Raw genomic sequence first — 24,522 nt, forward strand, 5'->3', positions numbered from 1 at the left:
GGATGCAGCTACAAATGGGGCATGGACCACAAACCAGCCTGCGACCAGGATATGGGATGTCCCCATGGATTCTGGCACAGAGAGATGACAACTCCTGAAGTCCCATGGAAAGGAGATGTAAGCCCAGGGGGAAGTGGGGAGAGGGAATCCCTGAACTGGCTGAATTTACTCTAAATTGACAAAGACTATGATATTGCCATTAGGCAGAATGGAAGCTTGAGATGGAAATTAAAATGAATTAAAAAGAAAATAAAGTGGCTACTTTCCACTTCCAGTTTTAGCCTGAGATTTCATCCTTCCCGGAGAACTGTTGCTGGCCAGGTTTTCTGGGAAGCAGATTCCGAGGCCAGTGGCATGCACAGGATGCAGGATTGGGCAGGGGGAGGTGTGGCAAGGCAGTCTCAACAAAAACCCCAGCTGACCCCAGGGAATTCTGAAGTGTGGCTGGTCCTTCAGACTTGTCCCAAATTGCGGCAAAGAGGCTGAGCTTTTGTACCCTCAGGTTACACAGTCATTGGATGTGGGCTTTGGACAATACAGCTTCCTTCACCTGGGGGCATCTGCCCGCAGCCTGCCCAGCTGCTGGGAGAATGAGCCTTCAGTACTGCAGGGTGCAAGGGCAGCGCATTCCAGCATCCACTGATCGTCAGGGGAGACAAGTCTGGCCATCACTGGGCTGGGACATAAGCATGAAATAAACGTCCCTGTCATTTCCTTCTTTTCTCCACCCTGGGTGCTAACATTCTATGAATCTGGGAATTGAAAGCATTTCCTTGGTGTTCCTAATTCAGTTGAAATCTTTTCTATAGCAATTTATATAACGCTTTGATAGGCAAGGTTTGGTATGAACAGGCCAAAGTCAAAAGCAGCCTGAAGAAGGAAGTAGAATTAACAAGTCAAGTATGTAAAAAGGAGCTGTAACAGTGTTAAGTTACGAAGCACACCCCTAAACATGGAAGCTTTTTCTCTATTTTTCATTTGCATTTGCCCCACTTCTCCCGAAGTGTGTTCCTCAGAACATTAGTTTGAGAGATGTCCAGCATTGAAAGCTTCCCATGGGCAGATAAAAGTGGGAACCGCTCAACCTCCAGCCCCTCTGGGAGATTTCTGGGGTACGCTAGCCCACCGAGAAGTCCTATGAAAAAGAAACCTGGTTAGCTTTGTAAGATGCAAATTTATCTGACCGCAGGTAATAGCCCTGACATCTCATAGAAATACCACATAATTCCAAAGAGTTTATTTATGTAAAGCAAGCAGTTTACTAATTTGTTTTGCTTTTCTAAGTAAATACTCCTTTTTTGAAGACATCAGCAACTTCTTCTCTAAGTATATATATATTTAATTTGTGAAGGAAAATCTCAGCTGTGGCTACTTTGCTCAGAGAGTGGCCAGGGAGAGAGGCCGTCTATTAGATCTGAAAAATGACTTCAAAATTTGACCTTGATCATGCAGGAAACATCACAGTCAGAGACTTCATTTTTTAACCATGACTCTGGAACTACCTTAAAAACTAGTAGTATACCAGTGGCTGGAATTGATAACACACCTGGCGGGTGCCAGCTGCTGCACCTGTGTGTATTTGACATCTATCAGGTCACTCAAAGGGCTGCTTAAAGCTCAGGCTGAAAGAGGTTCCACACCCAACCTTCCATCATTCTTTTAAAAAAGATTCATTATAATAAAAAGTGCTAAAATCATCCTTAAAACTAACACACGTGACCCTGAAGAGAGTCATTTAAAAAACCTTGCTTGGAAAACTAACAAAATTCATGAATTCTGACCATGTATACTTGCTAATTTAAACAGAGTACAGATATTTCAAAGGAGAACGCTACACATTTTTCTATTATAGTAGGGAATTTTATGTCCCTATGTGGCATAAAAATACACCCATATTCAGTGATTTCCATGTTAATAGTCACCAAATATGTGACTGGAAGTTCTGTGCATAGCTTGCCTGACAGCATTTCAGTAGAAAACGCTGTCTGCTTTCAAGTCCCTTAAATCTTCCCCTCTGAAAGAGAAGATCACAATACATACAGGCCGGTGTTCAAATAGCTTTTTAATGTGGCCATGGCAAGGATGGGGGTGTTCTCATACAAACCATCGGCCAGCACCTTCCCGTGTGACTTATGGTCACAGGCATGCGGTTGCCTTCATGGACATTCATGTACATTCTATCTCAGAGGTTTATGAGCCCTTCTCACACTTTCTCCTCAAACAGCTATTCTTAATTTTCAGCTCACCTTCTCTGAGCTAGAATGTTTCTGCCAAAAGAAGTCACTGGACGAATCCCTTTGGAGATGAAGAAATAAAGCAGGAGGAGTTGCAGGCATGAAGGAGCTTTGGTTGTCCCAACAGTCACTTCTTTTATGTGTGGTTAGGGCGGCAGGTGCAAGACTACTTGAAACCCAATCATTTTTAGCCAGTAGCCTCACATTCCTCTGTGCACAGAACTTTTTACCAGCTCTGCCTTGACTTTTACTTCCTTCCAGAGCCGTTTCCCTGAGGACACTTCTGAGAGGCACTAAAGTAGCCCAAAGGAAGGAAATGGGGGGTAATTTTTAATTTGGGGAGTCTGCCCTTGGATAGGCTGAAGATCTGAACAGTCCTAGCGGGGCTGACTCTGTTGTGGAGTCTCAGACAGGCTGGCTTCAGATCAACCTCTGGTACTGGGCAAGAGAAATGAGCTTGAGTTGACCTTCACTGAAAGTACGAGAAAGGTGTTGGTACCATCTGCTTCTCTACATAGTTTTTCTTTCTAAATTTAATTGCGATTTAAAAACCCATATAGCCGGGATGGTGGCTCACACCTGTAATCCTAGCACTTTGGGAGGCCAAGCCGGGTGAATCACCTGAGGTCAGGAGTTCAAGATCAGCCTGGCCAACATGGCAAAACCCCATCTCTACCAAAAACACAAAAGTTAGGTGGTGGGTGCCTATAATCCTAACTACTCAGGAGGCTGAGGCAGAAGAATCGCTTGAACCTGGGAAACAGGGGTTGCAGTGAGCCAAGATGGCGCCACTGTACTCCAGCCTGGGCAAAAGAGCAAAACTCTATCTCAAAAAAAAAAAAAAAGAAAGAAAGAAAAGAATCCATATAATCTAAAATTTATCATCTTAACTGTTTTAACTGTACAGTTCAGTAGTGTTAAGCATATTCACATTGTTGTGCAACTGATTTCCAGAACTTTTTCATCTTGCAAAACTAAAACTTGTTGAACAATTCCCCATTTCCTTCTCCCCTCAGCCCTTGACAACCATTCTGCATTTCACATTCTGTTGCTGTGAATTTAACTGCTTTAGATACCTCATATTAAGACAGTATTTGTCTTAGCATAGACAAATATTCTTAGACAGAATATGTCTGGCATATTTCACTTAGCATAATGTCCTCAAAGTTCATCCATGTTACAGCACAGGACAGGGTTTCCTTCCTTTGAAAGCTAAAGTATGTTCCACTGCATGTCTATACCACATTTTCTTTATTCATTCATCCATCCATAGACACTTGAGTTGCTTCTACCTCTTGGCTATTGAGAATAAAATTGCTATGAACATGGGCATACAAATTTCTCTTCGAGATCCTGCTTTCAATTGTTTTGGCTATATACCCAGAAATGGAACTGTTAGATCATATGGTGATTCTATTTTTGTTTCTTTGAAGAACTGCCATATTGTTTTCCATAGCAGCTGCACCATTTTACATTCTCAGCAGCAGTGCACAAGGCTTCCAAATTCTCCACATCCACACCAACACTTGTTACTTTCTTTTTTTTTTAAATTGTAGCTATCCTAATAGGTGTGAGATAATTTTTTTTTTTTTGAGATGGAGTCTCACTCTGTCACCTGGGCTGGAGTGCAGTGGCATGATCTCGACTCACTGCAACCTCCGCCTCCTAGGTTCAAGCAATTCTTCTGCCTCAGCCTCCCGAGTAGCTGGGATTACAGGTGCGTGCCACCATGCCTGGCTAATTTTTGTATTTTTAGTAGAGACGGGGTTTCACCATGTTGGCCAGGCTGGTCTGGAACTCCTGGCCTCCCAAAGTGCTGGAATTACAGGCATGAGCCACTGCACCCGACCGGTGTGAGATAATATTTCCTTGTAGTTTTCATTTGCATTTCCTTAATGATTAATGATGTAGAGTATCTTTTCATATGCTTGTTGGCCATTTGGGCATCATTTTGGACAAATGTCAAGTCCTTTGCCCATTTTTAAATTGAGTTACTTACTTTTGTTGTTGTTGTTGTTGAGTTGCAGGAGTTTTAAAAAATACATTATGGATATTAAACCCTTATTAGATATATGATTTGCAATATTTTGTCCCATCCCATAAGTTGCCTTTTCACTTTGTTGATTGCATCCTTTGACACATAGAAAATTTTAAGTTTGATATTATCCTTTTTGTCTATATGTGCTTTTGTTGCCTGTGCTCTTGGTGTCACATCCAAGAAATCACTGCCAGCCCCAATGTCATGAAGCTTTCCCCTATATTTTCTTCTAGGAGTTTTATAATTTTAAGTCTTATGTGTAGGTAGTTAATAAATTTAATGTTAGTGTATTTGGTGTAAAGTAAGAGCCCAAATTCATTCTTTTGCATGTGAAGATCCAGTATTCCCAATACCTCTAGAGTGAATTTTAATCTGGTAGTAGATTCAGAACACCGTGCTAGGTGTAAATTGGTGGTGATTATTTCTAACTATCTAACTAACAATTAAACAAAGCCTTGAAGTGTCTACCCCAGAAAGCTGACTCTAAGTTTGCTAGAAACTTTATACACAGGCATACCCAAGACTGGCCTAACAGTTGTCAGTTCTTGGAAAATTTTAAAAAAAGAACTGCCACCTTGTGCCCATTGCATACTGGCACGCTAAGAAGTCATCCTGACTGGCCCTTCAAAATCCAGAATTTCAGTTCATCGGAGTCCTTCTTATGGGCTTATTAATGAATATTCATGTTGCTGAGTTTCGCCAAGCACGAGGCTAGACTGACAGAGCTACCAGATACATAGAATGCTAATCGATACATCCTGTGGTTGTCAAATTTGTTTAAAAATACTTGCATTTTAAACACTTAAATTAGGCACGCCAAGGAAAAAAGCACCATCTTGGCAGGTCTGGCCGTTCCATGTTCCAAAATCGAGGGAGGAGACCACGAGTCCTGGTCTTTCCACATCCCACCAATGAATCTTAGTGAGCTTAGCACCTGGACAGAGGGAAACTGAGGGAAGTAGCAGCTAGGCTGTGGCCCAGAACACAATACTCAAAGGGGTGTATGCTGTCGCTAAGCCCAGAGGGCAATCAGATAAGCCATGCTTCCAGATTTAAAAACAAAACAAAACAAAAATTCATTTTCTGGACATCCACTCCTAACATATGAGCTTGTGTTTGCTGGGCTCAGCTAACTATGGAATTAGGATGTCTTTAAAGCATCCCAATAAAGGCACCTACCACTCCCCAGTCAAATAGCAATTTCTGGATCTCACAACTCTCCTGCAAGCCCCTCAGCAACTTTTCTGAAAATGCCAAGGACTCCACGCTTGGCATCACGCCCCCTCCCCGCGCTTCCTTGAGAGGTCTCCGCAGCTTCTGCTCCTGCTCCCTCCTTGGGTGTCTGCCTGGCATGGCTTACATTTACTTAGCTCCACCTCCACTCCAAAACATCCCATCTGAGGGAAAAATGTACGAAACATACGAACGTGAGAACTTCCACGAAAGGACAAACTGTCTGCCTCTGAAGTCTGTCCGACGTGGAGGCCCATTTTGTCTTGGAAATAGCACTGTTCAAAACCAACGAGGCGCTCCAGCAATCCTTCGTCTCTCCACTTGGCTCAGCGGACTGTATGGATTTCCGGCACCTGAGTTATCTGCCAAGTGGGTGTGCTATTCTACAGATTCTTCAGAAGCGACTCTCCAGTCTCACATGTGCTTGTCCTAGAAGCTGCCATCTTCAAGCCAGGACCCTAGCACGTGTCTTCACTATGAAGCTCCGAAGCACGTGCTCAAGTTCCAAGGTTCTCTCAGGCAGGGGCATCTCTGTGGCCCCATCTAGAATACCTTACTAGTAATTTTGCCTTAGTTTTTTTTAAAGAAGGCCTTCCAGAGCATATAAACTGCAAGCTTAGTATCCACTCCTAGTGGACTGTATTCTAAAACTTGCGAACTGTGTTGTTCTTACCAGGATTCATATACCTTCGTATTAAATAGATATTAGTTTGAACCACATGAAATTGCCTTATTTTTGCAAATCAAAAACTTAACAGGTATCAACAGTTGCATTATGGTTCAACCTAAATAACTTCTAGGTTTTCTATCTAATGGATCTTTCTCTACTTTTGGCTAACATGGTGAAACCCCGTCTCTACTAAAAATACAAAAAATTAGCCGGGCATGGTGGTGGGCACCTGTAGTCCCAGCTACTCGGGAGGTTGAGGCAGGAGAATGGTGTGAACCCAGGAGGCGGAGCTTGCAGTGAGCCGAGATCACGCCACTGTACTCCAGCCTGGGGGACAGAGCGAGACTCCGTCTCAAAAAAAAAAAAGTTACAGTAAAAAATGTCACGAAGACAATGAGCAACCTGGGAAAATTCCTTCCTTCCTCCCTCTCTCTTTCTTCCTTTTCCTTTTTTCTTCCTTCCTTTTCTTATTTATTTATTTTTTATTATTATACTTTAGGTTTTAGGGTACATGTGAACAATGTGCAGGTTTGTTACATATGCATCCATGTGCCATGTTGTTTTGCTGCACCCATTAACTCGTCATTTAGCATTAGGTATATCTCCTAATGCTGTCCCTCCCCCCCTCCCCCCACCCAATGTTCCCCTTCCTGTGTCCATGAGTTCTCACTGTTCAATTCCCACCTATGAGTGAGAACATGCGGTGTTTGGTTTTTTGTCCTTGCGATAGTTTACTGAGAATGATGGTTTCCAGCTTCATCCATGTCCTCATTTTTTATGGCTGCATAGTATTCCATGGTGTATATGTGCCACATTTTCTTAATCCAGTCTATTGTTGTTGGACATTTGGGTTGGTTCCAAGTCTTTGCTATTGTGAATAGTGCCGCAATAAACATACATGTGCATGTGTCTTTATAGCAGCATGATTTATAGTCCTTTGGGTATATACCCAGTAATGGGATGGCTGGGTCAAATGGTATTTCTAGTTCTAGATCCCTGAGGAATTGCCACACTGACTTCCACAATGGTTGGACTAGTTTACAGTCCCACCAACAGTGTAAAAGTGTTCCTATTTCTCCACATCCTCTCCAGCACCTGTTGTTTCCTGACTTTTTAATGATGGCCATTCTAACTGGTGTGAGATGGTATCTCATTGTGGTTTTGATTGGCATTTCTCTGATGGCCAGTGATGATAAGCATTTCTTCATGTGTTTTTTGGCTGCATAAATGTCTTCTTTCTGAAACTATTCCAATCAATAGAAAAAGAGGGAATCCTCCCTAACACATTTTATGAAGCCAGCATCGTCCTGATACCAAAGCCTGGCAGAGACATAACCAAAAAAGAGAATTTCAGACCAATATCCTTGATGAACATTGATGCAAAAATCCTCAACAAAATACCGGCAAACCAAATCCAGCAGCACATCAAAAAGCTTATACACCATGATCAAGTGGGCTTCATCCCTGGGACGCAAGGCTGGTTCAACATACGCAAATTAATAAATGTAGTCCAGCATATAAACAGAACCAAAGACAAAAACCACATGATTATCTCAATAGATGCAGAAAAGGCCTTTGACAAAATTCAACAACCCTTCATGCTAAAAACTCTCAATCAATTAGGTATTGATGGGACGTATCTCAAAATAATAAGAGCTATCTATGACAAACTCACAGCCAATATCATACTGAATGGGCAAAAACTGGAAGCATTCCCTCTGAAAACTGGCACAAGACAGGGATGCCCTCTCTCACCGCTCCTATTCAACATAGTGCTGGAAGTTCTGGCCAGAGCAATCAGGCAGGAGAAGGAAATAAAGGGTATTCAATTAGGAAAAGAGGAAGTCAAATTGTCCCTGTTTGCAGATGACATGATTGTATATCTAGAAAACCCCATTGTCTCAGCCCAAAATCTCCTTAAGCTGATTAGCAACTTCAGCAAAGTCTCAGGATACAAAATCAATGTACAAAAATCACAAGCATTCTTGTACACCAATCACAGACAAACAGAGAGCCAAATCATGAGTGAACTCCCATTCACAATTGCTTCAAAGAGAATAAAATACCTAGGAATCCAACTTACAAGGGATGTGAAGGACCTCTTCAAGGACAACTACAAACTACTGCTCAATGAATTCAAAGAGGATACAAACAAGTGGAAGAACATTCCATGCTCATGGGTTGGAAGAATCAATATCGTGAAAATGGCCATACTGCCCAAGGTAATTTATAGATTCAATGCCATCCCCATCAAGCTACCAATGACTTTCTTCACACAATTGGAAAAAACTACTTTAAAATTCATATGGAACCAAAAAAGAGCCCACATCGCCAAGTCAATCCTAAGCCAAAAGAACAAGGCTGGAGGCATCACGCTACCTGACTTCAAACTATACTACAAGGCTACAGTAACCAAAACAGCATGGTACTGGTACCACAACAGAGACATAGATCAATGGAACAGAACAGAGCCCTCAGAAATGATGCCGCATATCTACAACTATCTGATCTTTGACAAACCTGACAAAAACAAGAAATGGGGAAAGGATTCCCTATGTAATAAATGGTGCTGGGAAAACTGGCTAGCCATATGTAGAAAGCTGAAACTGGATCCCTTCCTTACACTTTATACAAAAATTAATTCAAGATGGATTAAAGACTTAAATGTTAGGCCTAAAACCATTAAAATCCTACAAGAAAACCTAGTCAATCCCATTCAGGACATAGGTGTGGGCAAGGACTTCATGTGTAAAACACCAAAAGCAATGGCAACAAAAGCCAAAATTCACAAATGGGATCTAATTAAACTAAAGAGCTTCTGCACAGCAAAAGAAACTACCATCAGAGTGAACAGGTAACCTACAGAATGGGAGAAAATTTTTGCAACCTACTCATCTGACAAAGGGCTAATATCCAGAATCTACAATGAAGTCAAACAAATTTACAAGAAAAAAACAAACAACCCCATCAAAAAGTGGGCGAAGGACATGAACAGACACTTCTTCCTTCCTTTTCTCAATAAATGTTGATGAAATGCCTTGGAAATACAAAAGCCCATGTGCTGCAGCAAGTCCTGCAGGGTCACAGAATTGAGTGAGGTACAGCTCGGGAAAGCAAGCAGCTGGGGCCCTGGCAGGGGAGCCAGCAGGAGAGGAGGCACTGCAGAGGTAGCTGGTGTTTCGAACAAGGTGCAGGTGAGATGCTACCCGGCGGCATGCAAAGGAAGGGAAGGAGGCTTAGGAGGGCTCAGCCACACAGCCACTGGCCCTGAAGCCCTCGCTCTAACCACTGAGCAGCACCTCCTCTGCAGGGGAAATGCCTGCAGGGGCCAGCAAGGAGCTCCACAATGGGAGGAAATGTCGCACCAAAGCAATCACTATTTAGAGAACACCTAAGGGGCAGTTTGCTTATATTCTAGGAGAGTCAGTATAAAAATGCTGGAAATATACATACACATATACACGCATACATACACATGTATATGATTACAGATTACATCTAATTAATCACTGTCATTTAGCCTTAGTTCTCCAGTTGCCTTATATACTTAACTGTGCTACTCTACTCCCTGGACCAGCGGTTTCAAACTGTGGTTCCTGGACCAGCAACATCAGCTATCTCCTGGGAAGCTGGGCCGCTGGTCACACCTACTGTACTAGAAATGATGGGAGAGGGCCTGGAACTCTGTGTACTAACAAACCTTCTAGAGGATTCTCGTGTACGCTAAAATTTGAGAACTGCTGGACTTGAGCCAACATGATTAGCAGCCTCAACACTGCTGCCCTTTTTCACCCCATTTTAAAGTGTATACTTTGAGTTGGAAGAAAACCTTTGCTCTCTTAAGTAATAACATTTCCATTTCAATACCCTTTAAACTATTTAATTAGTAGATAACTTTTTCATAGGTACTAAAGGTTAAGATTGTGAAGTTCAGGTTAATGAGTATTTTTTATTTTATGATAAAATTCAACAGAGATAATATTTAAAGTCCACAGCTTTTCTAAGAAAGGCATATACTACAGTTCTGTCTTTGCAGGTAGGAGGCGGAATGAAGAAAGAATGCAAACGCATTAATTTATTCGTCAAACACTTATTCCAAGTGTATGTTCAAGGAAAACGGCAGAGGGCTTTGCAGAATAGAAGGTTATGTCTTGAACACAGAAGCCCTGTAGGTTAATGCAGCTCTGTGGGGCCCCATTTATCCAACCCCGTGTTATAATGGGTTTCCTGCTTCCTCTCACTCTTCTCCCCAAACTCAGTAAAACTTACAAAAAACAATCTAACCAACTTAGGCCTTCAAAATTTACAAGTCTAAGATGACAATTAGCTTTGGTAATAGTGCCATCATTTAAAAATGGAAAAGATGGGATTTTAAAATTTTGCCTGCAGCAATTGGGTTTTGAAAGCAAAAATGCAGATGCCTCAATGTTACTGCATTGATGTCCCAGAGCCCCAGTCTCTGTTTCCAGCTCATCCTCTACCCTGCCACCAATGTATCCTTCTGAAAATCACACTGCAGGCAGCTCCTTAAGCCATTTGGGCATAAGGTCCACGCTTTGGAGACTACTTTCTGTGGCCCTTCCCAAGCCCGCCCATCTCCAGCCTCCCCTCTCCAACCTGGCCATCTCCCTCCTCGGAGCCTTCCCCTCCACCAACCATGCCCCGAGGCTGGCCCAAATGCTCCCTTCCTTAGAAGGGCCTTCTCTGCCAGGCATGGCCTGTTTTGTTTTTGTTTTATTTAGGACTCCATTAGGGCTCTTCTGGCTACAGGAAACAGAAACTCCATCCAAAACAGCGTAGAACAAAAAGAAAGAGAAATGTACCAGCACAGAAAACCAAGGTGGGAACTCCCCACATGAGCCTCTCCAGAATGAAGCTCTCGGTTTAACACGTTCTCCTTCTCTAGCATCGGCTTTCTTCCATGGCTTCATTCTTTGATGTCTGACTCCCCAAGTGCCAGCTGGGTGGCCCCTCTGGCTCCGTGTTTATGTTCTGCGCCTTAGCAAGTCCAGGTGGAAAGAGTCCATTTCTTTCTTAATTCTTCCAGCAAAGACCCTGGAGCTGCCTTACTGAACCTGTGTCACTGGCCCATCCTGAGCTAGTCATTGTAAGTGCAATTGGCCAGCGTTGTGTTTGGCACAGATTAGGGGCTCAATGAATATTTAATTATTATTAATTATTAATAGTTAAGCATGAATGAATTAATGAAAGAACCCGCCGGTGGGGTGTGCTCAGTGCAATGAGAACTGTATCTAAGCTACAGAGAGGCAGCCAACTGAAGGTATAACCAAGGCAGGCTTGTGTAGGTCAGGGAAGACCGCAGGGAAGGATATGCTCAGGATTGGTCCACAAAGCATGGTAGGAGTTCCCCAAGTCAGGACAGGAGCCTGGGGAAGACGAGGGGGAGGGACATTGCAAAGAACTGGAAGATGCTGTGTAAAGGCTGAGAGGCATTACACTGGCTGTTGGGCTCAGAAAACTTGAATTGCTCTGTTTTGCCGGCCTCTTGGACACAGCTAGGGAGAGGGAGCAGCTGAGGTGAAGCGATGTGTGCAGGCGTGTGTTGGGTGACAGGGTGACAAGAAAAGGGTTAGAAAAGGCCTTGCATGCCACACTGGGGTCGGGGGGTGGTCAGTCTCAGGTGACCAGGAGCTCTTGAAGAGGCTCTCCTTCAAGCCAGGACAGCTGGCGGCAGGGTTTCAGCTCCCCTGCCCACTGGGTGGTCATGAAGAAGTTACTTCCACCGCTCCAATTCCCAACTCTCAGAGCTGTTGTGAGGACGGAAGGAGGTGACAAACTAAAAGCCACCCCTATAGCACCTGGTATGTGGGCAATACCCTGTGCGTGCTAGCACTTCTTCCTTTCCTTGTGAGTAGGTTAATTTTTACACTGAATGTACTGGAGGGGAAAAAAAATCCAATGCATTAAAATCTCCATGTATATTATTTTACAATCCCAGAGTTCGGGGGTGTTTCAAAGCTATGCTGAGAGAGAGCTGGGTCAGGCATCACTTCCTAACCTTCAGGAGGGTAACATCAGTTTCATTTCCTCTCATCTGAACTGACTCCATCACGACTGGAAGAAGTGAGACGCATGCTTGTGTCTGAAGACTCGCATTTCAGATTCATCACCTTGCGATATAGTAAAGGTATACAGAGCTTTATAGTATTGCCCAATCCTTTTCAAATTCATATAGCTCAAGGCTAAAAATGCACACAGAGATTGTTCTCTTAGAAATCACAGAGGCAGGCATGTGTGTAATGAACACGTCTCTTCTCGAGGAATTCCCTCAGCCACACCTATTTCTTCATAAGAACAAATCAGTCCAGAGCAGAAGATGATTAGAGTCAAGCCACAAGGACACTGAGTACTGATATTGGGAAGAGGAAAATAATTCCTAATATAACGCTTTGTTTAGAAGCTTTAAAATGAGACACACAGCAAATCTGCTCACTTTGTCAATGTGGTCCAGTGGAAAGTACGGCCCGTTCAAAGTCAGACCAGCCACCTTCTAGCAACTGGCTGTTTGTGAAATGACCTGCAAGTCACAAGTTCTACGACCCTGGGCAAATCGCCTGGCTTTCCTAGGCCCCGGGTTTCTTGTTTCTTTGTTGGAAGAGGAGGAACAATAAAGTTAAGGGTTGTCATAAAGCAAAATGAAATAATGTAGTTTATGACAGATTAAAAACAATGATATGCTTAATAAATGTAATGTTCCTTCTGGGGGGAGTAATTGTAACTTTCCTAAAATCATTTGGGATTAAACATAATAAAAGTCCCTTATATCATGAATTGTTTTACATGGAATTTATATGTACTGTGGTAAAATATAACTGCTTTTACTCTGTTAAAGGTGTGTTGGGACATGCATAGCCCACAGTTCTGTGTCTTACTTCTAATCCTCAACTTGGGTATTAAAGTGTCTCTTGCAAATGACAGTGATTTGACTTTTTAAATAAATTTTTAAATCACTGAGTCGCTTGAGAACAATCAAAGTTGCATGTGTAAACTTTAACTTTCTCTTCTGATACTTGGACTTCATTAAGTTCATAAATGGGGACTTAGGAACAAAGTGAAATATTAACTTTGTGGAAACTTCAAAGTGATTGTGTATAAGGAGAGAGAAAACCAACAGGGACATTTATAAACTATCATCATAAGACCCAGCCAGACATTTTTTTATTGCAAAATGAGTAATGCCAGTTCTGCAACCTGGTCCAGAGGCCATGCAAATGAACCAATGTAGCCCTGACAGTTTCATTTCCATTAATGACAATGGGAATTATTCAGGGAACAAAATCCTTCTTCTTCCCACAGTTGATTCAGGACTCCACCCACCCACCCCTGCAAATTCTTATAGGCCAAGCCTTTAATTCTGAGACACTACAAATGGAACTTTGACCTTCCCTTCTTTGGAGTCTGCAGGTTCCCAACTGCTCATCTGTTGTACGAATGATCTGAGAGATCCCCCTTCCAACAGAGGGCTCTCGTGGCCACATCCAATGCTGCAAAAGGGGCCATGTTTCATCCCATTCTGTTAAAAAAAGTTTCCTGGAAATATCACAAGTTGCTGAGAATCTGGTTTACCAGAGTTCATTAAGACTCTTTAGTGGCCTGGCACAGTGGCTCACACCTGTAATCCCAGCATTTTGGGAAGCCGAGGCGGGCGGATCACGAGGTCAAGAGATTGAGACCATTCTGGCCAACATGGCGAAACCTCATCTCTACTAAAAATACAAAAATTAACTGGGCATGGTGGTGTGAGCCTGTTGTCTCAGCTACTTGGGAGGCTGAGGCAGGAGAATCACTTGAACCCGGGAGATGAAGGTTGCAGTGAGCCGAGATCGTGCCACCGCACTCCAGCCTGGCAACAGAGAGAGACTCCGTCTCAAAAAAAAAAAAAAAAAAAAGACTCTTTAGCAGAGCGTCTTAATCTTACTAAAATGCATTTAACTATAAGAGGTCTACATATATACATGTTTTGGAGCCAGGAGGTAAAGGATGACGGCTGTATTCCAGCAGTGGCTTCTGGGTTATTTCCCATGTCTGCCTGGTAACCAGGATGCTACATTCCTACCCATTTCAGTAAACACTAGAGGTCCCCTTTTTCTGATTTAACACCACCATTTTAAAGAAGGGTAGTGTGGATTATTGGATTAAAATTAAAATGAACCTGAACTTGAATAGCTAAGCTTTCTCAATAATGGTGACAAGTAAGGTGAGTGGGAATGAAGGACAGCAGAGGGTGGCAGGGAGCTGACAGGTGGGTTCCAGTTCTTCTGGGGATGATGGCAGCTGCCGACTTAAATGCAGCACCAACATCTGCTTACCCAGCTCAAAGGCAAGGCAGGAATGAACTGCTAGCAGAACTGGAACATCCAGAGATGGGGGCGGGCTGAAAGGCAGCTCCACGAGAGGCTCAGATCAGGCCTCAGGACTCAGCTTCTCTCTCCCCATCTCCAGGCTCTACTTCCTCCAGGCTCCATTCTCAGGCTCTATGGGGTGGCAGGAAGCCTTCAGCAGCCCAGGCTCTACTTCCTGTCTAATTGAGCCAAGCAGAAAGAGGGTGAAAGGCCTGGCTCCTGGAACTCATAGTAAAAGTCTGTTGTCTTTCCCTGGCTCTGACTTGACCACATGGCCACCCCTGAACCAACCAGCCTAGCCAGGGACACGGGGTCCTTTGGCTTGGCCTTGAATCACAAATTCGCATCTGGGATTAGTGGGCAGATGTGACTCCACCAGAAGCTCCTAAACTGAGGTGGCTCTGGGTGGCAAAAATGACAGCTACTCACTCTGGGGGTGGAGCGGGGACACTGCCACATCCTGATGAAATAGACAAAGATGGTAGCTGGAGAAGCCCAGGAGAGGTAAGAAAGAGGGTGATACCCAGTATGAGGTCAAAGAAGGAAAATAATGGGCCCTGCTAAAATTGTGTTTCCTCTTTCCAACCCTCCTTGTTCAATGTCGCTTTGAGCTTTGAGCCTTGGTATTTCCTCTGTACGAGGAAGAGAATGAGACCCAGTCGGTGGCTCCTCACTGGCCGTATATATCAGAATTGCACCTGCAAAACTGTTTCACAATGACACAGGCCCTAGGCTTGTGTTGAAGTCTAAATTTAGGTTTGTGTACGTGGTGTACAGTTGATGTTAAACAGTGATACATAGGCGTTTGGAGATAGAGAAAGGTTTACTTGATTAAGGTGAGAAGGTGAGAAGGCAAGATTTTAAAAATTTGTTTTAATAAAAAGTAGAAATGGGGAATTTTTAATGTGGCTAGGGAGTAAGGGAGGGAGAGTTTAGGGAATTGAGGAGGAAAGTCTGTGGTTTTAAAGTTTTAGATAACATTTTAAATAACTAGAGCATTATATGTGGCAGTCATTCTTTAAAAACTTCTCAAATTTATAAATCAAAAGTTCAACTTTTACTATGTCTCACTACTTTCAACTTTTTCTCCCCTTACAAAGGTCTAAAATAATAACTCTCTCCTTCAACTTTTTCATCAACTACTATAATTTTTTCCCTCCAGTTTCTTCAAAAACAAAAATACAAAAAAGACAAACTCCCCTAATTAGAAAAACAAATCAAAAAAGTCAAATATAATCTCACCATCCCATACTCAACAAAATACCCAATTTAGGCGAGGGGCTAAGACTCCTCAAACAAGAGTCTCTACTTCAACACTTACCAATTAAAAAACTAAGTGCCAATAGATGACCCACAAACATAATGCAAATATACTCTCCATTTCTCACCTCAAACCTATTTAATTAAAAAAGAAACTTTAATCAAGAGAACCCTAAATACATATCCAAGTTACTGTCTTTTATCTTTTTAACATATCATCCCACCTAATACACAAACATTAATATTCTATTCACAGCCAAAAACCACCATATAATTACTAAAAAGACAAAAACAGCCCATCAATTTCACCTTAAAAATAAAAGTAATCACCCTAAATCTACCAACACTGTTCCTACAATGAAGCCAAACTAAAATACAAACAAGACACTACCCTGACTTAAACATTATAAAAATTATCTTCCAGAATAAATTATTTAAAAGTCCCACGATTAAAAAGCCTCGATAAAACTCAAAACATTCAACAACCCCAGAGAGATCCCTAAAATGAAAAACTCATCTAGACTCAGCCTGTTGTCCCCACCCCCGCCTAGTGAGAGCCACTGGGAAGAGCTCTGAGGTCATGCTCAGGGCAGGCGCTTGGTGGGTGGGATCCAGAAGAATGCCTCCTCGTCATAGCCTGCACAGTCAACACAGGTGGACAGCTGTCCCAGGTGACAGCGTCATTTACCTCCTGCAGTCAAAGGTGATAAAAGTGGTGGGATAATTCCTCCCAAACACCTCTCTGGAGATGTAAAAATATAAACATCTTGAAAAGCTGGGCTCTTCATCAAACTGTGGCCCACCAACATTTGGGGATCCCCAAGATCCCTTCAGAGAGTCCATGATGTCAAAACTGATTTTATTACAGTAATTGCCTTCTGTGACTGACATTGCAACTATCCTTTAAGAAACTACCACTTGTTGAATTGCGGTCTAGTATATATTTTAAAGCTCACATTTAGCTGAAAAGCCTATAAGAACATTCCTTTCTTCCAACTACACATCTGTGTGAGGCCAGAGTTTCTTCCTATACTTCAAACAAAACAATATATCCCAGGTTGAATACAGGAGCAGATGTGAGAAGCCAGCTGTCTTCTTTTAAGCCAGACATTAAAGAGATGGACAAAAATGTGAAAACAATGCCGATATTCTCATCACTTTTTAATTTGGAAAACAGTGCTATTTTTCATGAAAACATGTTATTCATACTAACACATAATAGGTTTATTACTATTATGTTGAAAGAATTAGTATTTTAGATTTTTCTATTTTACTTTCTAATACAGTAAATATCAAGATTTAACCCACATAAACAGAAGCCCTTTGGGGTCCTCAGTAACTTTAAAGAGTATAGAGGGGTCCTGAGGCCAAGAAGTTTGAGCACTTCTGGACTAGAATTAGATTCCTGGGATGATTTTTACAAGTCCTAGGCCCGCAGAGCTGCCCAAGTGCTTATGCAGAGAAGGAGCACAGGCTACAGAACAGACACCCCCAAGCCATTGTGCAGCCTGATTTGTGCTATAAAACTTCAGGAAAGTGGGTTGACTCAATGGATTCATTGCTGAAAAATTAGTTCTTGCACATTTTCACATCTGTTAGGTTTGGTCCTTTGTGTCATCAGCCTGTAACTCTCCTTTCAGCCACAAGATGGCACTATTTGCATAGAAAATACTTTCTCGGGCGCTGCATCTCTAAATTAGCTGTTTCCTAGAGATTTTGGATGGGGACAAGGAGGGTTTGACGTTTGGCCCATCATATCCCTCCATACGCTGAATGTATTAGGATGACTTTCCTCTTCTGTTCCTCTTTGAAAACACCGATATTGAGGAACTGGTAAAAAGAGATTCTTTCTAATATCCACCCAAAGAAACCACTAGCTGACCCCTAAGAGAGGGACTAACTTTTCCTTGCCCCTTCATTAAATTCTTTAGTCCCACTTCGGTTAATTGTTTCCCATCATTTATATTTCAGGCAATAATCTCGGGAAAGGAGTCATGAAAAGGGAGCAAAGCCAAACCCTGAACCAGCACAGGTAACTGTAGCCACCAGAGTTAACTGTGTGAAGAACGTTTTCCCAGAGGACTTTTCATGTGTTGTGTGAAAGTAGAGAAAGAAGGCTAGGGTCTAATTTACAACATAAAAGAGCCTCAGGAATATAGGAGGCATGGGAAGAAGTGAGACAGGTGTCCTTGAAAGAAATGCTCCAAAATGTCTGATCACCTTTACTCTCGTCTCCCCTTCCGTCTAACCCAGGTTCTCAAGCCCTGCACTTGACAATCACCTGAGGAGCCAAAAAAGACCGAGAGGTGCCTTTCACCAGTGAAGACTTTGATTCCATAGTCAGGTGGGGCCAAACATGGGCATTTTATATATATATATATTTTTTTAATTTTATTTTTTGAGACAGAATCTTACTCCATCGTCCAGGCTGGAGTGCAGTGGTGCGATCTGGGCTCACTACAACCTCCGCCTTCTGAGTTCGGGTGATTCTCCTGTCTCAGCCTCCAGAGTAGCTGGGATTACAGGCATGTGCCACAGTGCCTGGCTAATTTTTTTGTATTTTTAGTAGAGATGGGGTTTCACCATGTTGGCCAGGCTGGTCTTGAACTCCTGACCTCAAGTGATCCGCCGGCCTTGGCCACCCAAAATGCTGGGATTACAGGCATGAGCCACCAAGCCCGGCCATGGGCACTTTTTTAAAAGCTCCCAGAGTGAGTCCAACCTTCAGCCAGTTTGAGAACCACCAAGCCAATCAAATCGGCAGTTGCTCAGACTGAGTGATAAAATCCCAAATCATTAGGGAATTCTGGTTTAAAACAATGCTTGGCAAAACCCAGTCTCATGAGCGGATGTAATCCAAGTTAAATCCATTCTCACTGCATCCTATCCCACCCCATTTTATGACTGTGAGTGCAAGGGCAGGAAGTCGGCTGGTCAGCGTCATCACGGTACCTGTCACCTACCATAATAGCTAAGTTATGCTCATCTTCATTTACCCTTGACTCCCAAGAAAAGACTGGGTATGTCAGTTACATGTTATTTCCAAAGAACCTCCTGCAGAGAAAATCTATAGGTTCTTTAGACCCTGTAATGTAAGTGATCTTTTCCAGCTCCATAATGCTTTCTGCATTAACAATTCAGGCTCTTTCTTTGGCAAATGAATGCACACCTCTGCTTGGTGAAGGGCAATGGGTAACGCCATGTTTGAATCTACTGTCCTGAATGAAGTCACCAAGCCTCTCCACCCCCTAGGACCAAGAGTCCCTCCACAGTGGCACAGTTGTGGGTCCCATCCAAAAAAAGGCCTCAACAATCTTAACTCTAAGATAGCTTCTAAAAATCACCCTTTTCTATCCAAGCCTCCTTGGTGTCACTGAAATACTTTCTATGCTATTGAGTCGGGTGCCTCAGTTTCCTGTCCTGCAAAAACAGAAAGGTTGCACGAGATGGTCTCCATGATTCTCCTGTTCCTCCAGACTCCCACTGCTCCTGATGCTATAAGGAGTTGGTGGCCAGATCTTAGCCCAGTGAAGGAAGGAGCACGTGCTGAGAGAAGGTGTGGGAGATGCTGAGGCACCCTCTTGGTGAATTTGAGATACACTGTTCCTTAGGGTGAATGTGGGTCAATGTGTTACATTTTAAAAGTTACCCATCCATTTTTCATTCAATCAGTGCTTGCTTCACCGAGTGAGGTGCGGGGCGTTAGAATTAGGAAGTAGGCTGAGGAGTAGCCTCTGCCTCCCACTGATCCACCTCTGGGGAAAGAGAGAGACATAGAAACCACAGATTTTTAAATGCAGGTGGGAATCGGAACTGCCTGAAGTTTAAAACACACATTGGCAGAGGCCACCCCAGAGTCCCCCACACAGTGGCTCCTGGGAACGTGCATTTCTAACCAGCCTCCCAGGCGATGTTGATGCTGCTAGTTCCCGAGGGCCACGCTTTGAGAACCACTGATCAAAACAATGACGCCGGACACAGGGTGATGAACTCTCATAAAGGTAGTGTGCAGCATGCCAGGGCGGGGAGGAGAGGGGAGGCCAAGTGTGGCAGGTTCTATTCAATAGTAGAAAAGGACAGCTGCACTGGACTCCACAGGCCGCCAGGGATGCCCATGGCACCCACCTAGCTCTCCAGCATGCCTGGCCTGGAACTGGGGAGAATGTAACAGCTCACAGGCACCCCTCAACCAAGAGGGGACAGGAGGTGATACATTAAACACTCCCACTTCAATTCCTCTTCGGAGCAGTTCTACCTGGCTCCTGAGAGGGTGACCAGCTCCACAATGTGCATATACCAGCCTCTCTCCTCCTCTATTTACCTGCCCAGCTTCTCCTCCTCTCCCTGGGATGCCTTTCCAAATTCCCCATCTGTACCAAACCCCAGTCTCAGGCTCTGCTTCTCCAACGGGCCCAGGCTTAGACAGGCTGCAAATTTCCTGTGAGGAATTTGAACTCTGTCCTGTAGAAAAAGCGAATAAGAGCTTTTCCAGAATTACAGCAACAACAATAACACTCTGATGAGCACAGAGTCACCACGGGGACACCAGCCACGAGATGCGAGCATGGCACTGGGGAGAACCACTCAGGACAGGCTTCTTCATACAATGAAGACTTCTAACGGTAAGCGAGGGCTGGACATTCATTCCTTGGCCTGGCCATGGCCTCTGTTCAAGCACATTGTTGGGAATCATTCTTAGGCAAAGATACCAGGACAGGCCAGCAGATCACATGATGGAAACAGTGAAATAACCAATGAAAAGGACCACCTTGGATATAAAGGTGGGCAGCTGGAAAGGAAGAAAATAATTTAGAAAGAAAAAACAAACAAACAAAAAAAAACGTGAGTGGGAGACGAGAGGGGAGAGGTTGTTCTCTGATGAAACAGTTCATCTGTAAAGGACAGCCCAGTAAGGTTGGAAGGCCTTCAGTCCAGAAAAGGTAACTCTCTTTGGTTTTGCAGGAAGAAAGTAGAAACCAAAGAGGGCTTCGGTGCCTGCCCTAAGAAAGCAAGAGAACTCTGGGAGTTGGTCTGGCAGCAGTTTGAGAAAGGCGTGGTGATGGTGGGGTGGTTAATGGGAGGAGAGCTGGGGAGAGTCCCAGAGGGCACAGCTGAGGGGTCTGTGTGTCGGGGGAGGCAATGCCAGGAAGGAAGGAAGAAGCAGCAGCCAATCCATTGCCAGGGGCAGACACGTTGCACTGTAGTTAATGATGTGCGCCCTGTGATGTCCTATAATATAGGTTGAGGGAAAAACCTGCATGAGTGTTGAAATTGTGGTGTGTGGGGGGGTGGGGGAGGGCCATACAGAGAATGCTTCTTTATTCAGGGTATGCTTTAATGTATGTGAATTTAAGACACAGCGCATTATTTTCTCTTATTTAAATTTTTAAATAGGGCACTGCATCAATCATGGTTTAAAATTCCAAGAGTATGAAAGAGTAGCAGGGAAAAATCTCCTTCCACACTGTACCCCTCAGACACCCACTTCCCTTCTTCAAAGACAATCAGTGATACTGGCTCTTGCATCCTTCAAGGGATATTTATGACTCTGCATGAAAAAAATGTATGCCAAAGTTTTTTTTGGCTGGATGCGGTGGCTCGTACCTGTAATCCCAGCTACTTGGGAGGCTGAGATGGGAGGATCGCTTGAGCCCACAAGTTTGAGACCAGCCTGGGCAATAAAAGTGAGATCCTGTCTTTAAAAAATAATAAATACATAAAATTTTAAAATAAAAATCAATAAAAATATTTTTTCTACTAGTTTACTCAAATAATACCATACTCCACACACCACACTGCCAGGTACTTTTCCATATAATGATTCCAGGTGCCCATTCCATATCAGCCCATATGAGGGTTCTCATTCTTTTCCTGGGGTTGTGTGATATTCCTTAACATGGATGTACCATAATTCATTTAAGCAGTCTCAGATTGATGGACATTAAGGTCATTTTCTAATTTTTGCTGCTATAATGAATAGTGAAACGAATAAACTGGTATAATATATTCTTAAACGGGCTTTTATTATATTGAGGGCATGGATGATTTTTTCCCCACTAAAACATAGATGCAATTTAATATGACAAACCATATTTATTGAATAAAAATGTGCTGTCAAAAACACTCTTGTCATATATGCATTGGATTCGTAGGGTATACTTTTTAAGAAAATACTAGTTATTATGGCTCGTAATAGCAGTTTTCTGTTTACATGATCTGTTTTCAGAAACAGATCATGTAAATACTGAGTACTTTTAGCATCACTTGCCTCAGGATGGCCAAAACCAAGGGTGTTCGCTCAAAGCACTAAGGGCAGTGAGCACAGAACGAGGCACAACTGCTCAGTTGATTTAAGCAGCTTTGAGCATGGAATCAGGAAGCCTGGGTCTGATTCCTCACCCTGCCACTGTGAGGCTTTCAATAAAATGGGGATGTTGATTCCTGCCCTACGGACCTGGCAAAGTGGTTCTCAGGATAAAATGGGAAATTAGTTAACATATGTGAAATGTGTTTAACACTAAATGTCTGAGCTCATGTTAAATCTCCTGTTATTCCTTTGTTGCTTACAGTGACGTGAAGGTCAGTAGATAATCCATCTATGGAATAAGTTCTGAAATGCATTTCATAGAAGAAATGACACTGGATGTGACCATTTTAACTAAATGCACCGAATGGTGGCCCACATACATCATAATGTTTTTAAATCCAACTAAATAAAGAATCAGTGGGGAGACGGCTCACTTTTGGCTAACCATCACAACTTTTTTTTTCTGGCTTGCTCCCTGCCTCTCCATCTCATCTACGGTTATTAAAGTCAAGTTTACTGCTAACAATCGTGACTGGAGAGAAATATGGAAGCCACTGAAATCTGATGGAGAAGGTAATCTCTTTTTGCCAATTATTACTGCGTTAGTATTCTTGGATACACAGGTAACATCGTCTCTCTGGATTCATTTGGAAATGATCAATAAAACAAATGAGAAAACGAAATTTAAGTACCTGGAAACTGAAATGCTGGTGTGTCTGGAATTGACAAATATTAGGAAACCTGCTCATTTCACTCATTAAAACCTTCAAGACGCGCCCTTACCAAAGCAAACAGGTACCCTCCCCCCACCCACCCTTCTCAATGAAGCCATTCAAGTTTCCGGTCCCTCTTTTCTAGTCACTGACTCCATGGCAACGGGCCACTGACCTGCCCTTAAGGGAAACAGAATTTCTGGCAAGGCTGAGACTTTTAATAATTCCACTTGTCAATATAGGTCAGAGAGAAATGGATGGATTTGTACCAAGTAACTTAACAAACCTACTAACAAAATGAGTAGCCCCAGCAAGTGACCAGGCCCAGTGTCCTCACTGTCCCTTGGGACGACCAAACATCACATCATTAGTGTCCAAGAAAACCCACACCACCGACACCTGTCCATCAAACTGCTCAGAGAGTTGGGGTGTCTTCCTGCAATATTTTCTTAATTTACCGTTTCCCAAAAAGGTAAATGTATATTGGGTGGCTCATTCAAAGTGATTATTAATTGGATTATTAATTTCCTCCACAATTTATTTTTGACAAATAAATACAAAAGTATCTGCACAAAAGGGCATATTTTGAGGTACAAGTTTCCTGATAGGAATATTGTCCAGAAATATCAGTTTCTGTTGACCAAATTTCCCTCTCGGGGGAGGACAAGAATCTAGAAATATCGCTTTCAATACCCAGGATCTCAAGTCAGCCCTAACACAGAAGAGACACTCCTCCTGTTCTCCTCTTTTCCTTGAGCTGTTCTAGTGTGCATCCTGCAGTTTGTAACAGATTGCCTTTTTGGTGGCTTTGCTCTCTGATTCAGAAATATAAACATTGCTTCAGAGATTTATTTTACAATTCATCTTCTGATTTGTCATGGCTGGGAAGGTCGGCTTTCATATTTTCTATTCTAAATTAGTTTGGAACAGATTTTGCAAACAGACTAAGGAATGGCTTTTGTCTGGACCGGAACGAACTCTGAAAGTTGGGACTCAAGTCCTCTCTCTCTTTTGTTAAAATGTAAACAATCAGAAACCCCACCATTTCCCAAAGCAATTATTTGGAAAAGAATAAACAGGTGCTTTGGAGACACTGGAGTTATAAAAAGAAAATGGCAAATTATATTTTCATGGGCCCAGCTGCTGCACTGATGTGATTCTGTGGCAGGTTCTCCTAGGATCTGAAGCTCAATCAGCAAATCAGTTGAGATCATCCCTGTCTGCCAACAGGACCACGGTGCCACCCCGCCCTCCTCCCTCTCAGGGCTTTCTGATGAAGCGCTTCTGCCAATGCCAGTCCCAAGTCCATCAGCCGGAGGCTCCTTTGCTTCCCATTGACACTGGATGACGGGAGGCCCGTTCTGGTTTAACCAGGATTAGTGACCACTGGAAGGAGCAGTGTGGCGGGGCTGTATCTCCTATCCGCTTATTTCTATCTGTCCCAGCCTTAGTGTGCCTAACAAGCCGGGCTCAGCACAGACTCTGCAGGGGCTGATTGGCATGGCTGGCTGTCACTTTCTTTCAGTGGGGAACAGATAGGACCAGGCAAAGCAGATGGTCCCTCAAGGGGCACATCCCAAAAATCTGCTAGCAAACTCTGGTGGTGCCTTTCAAACAAACAGCAACTTACTGGAGAGGAAAATCAGATATCCCTAGCCGCCTCCTGCCACAATCTACCCTCCGCCTGCATACTTGCCCACATAG

General features: G+C 43.2%; 1 protein-coding gene across 5 annotated transcripts in view; it reads right to left on the bottom strand.

The window, feature by feature from the left end:
• The window catches only part of CHN2 (chimerin 2), a 321,473-nt gene that overhangs the window by 92,181 nt on the left and 204,770 nt on the right, over positions 1-24,522 (bottom strand). The gene's annotated exons all lie outside the window — the stretch shown is intronic.

Source organism: Hylobates moloch, unplaced genomic scaffold (genome assembly GCF_009828535.3).
Source record: "Hylobates moloch isolate HMO894 unplaced genomic scaffold, HMol_V3 SCAFFOLD_1, whole genome shotgun sequence".
Taxonomy (NCBI): domain Eukaryota; kingdom Metazoa; phylum Chordata; class Mammalia; order Primates; family Hylobatidae; genus Hylobates; species Hylobates moloch.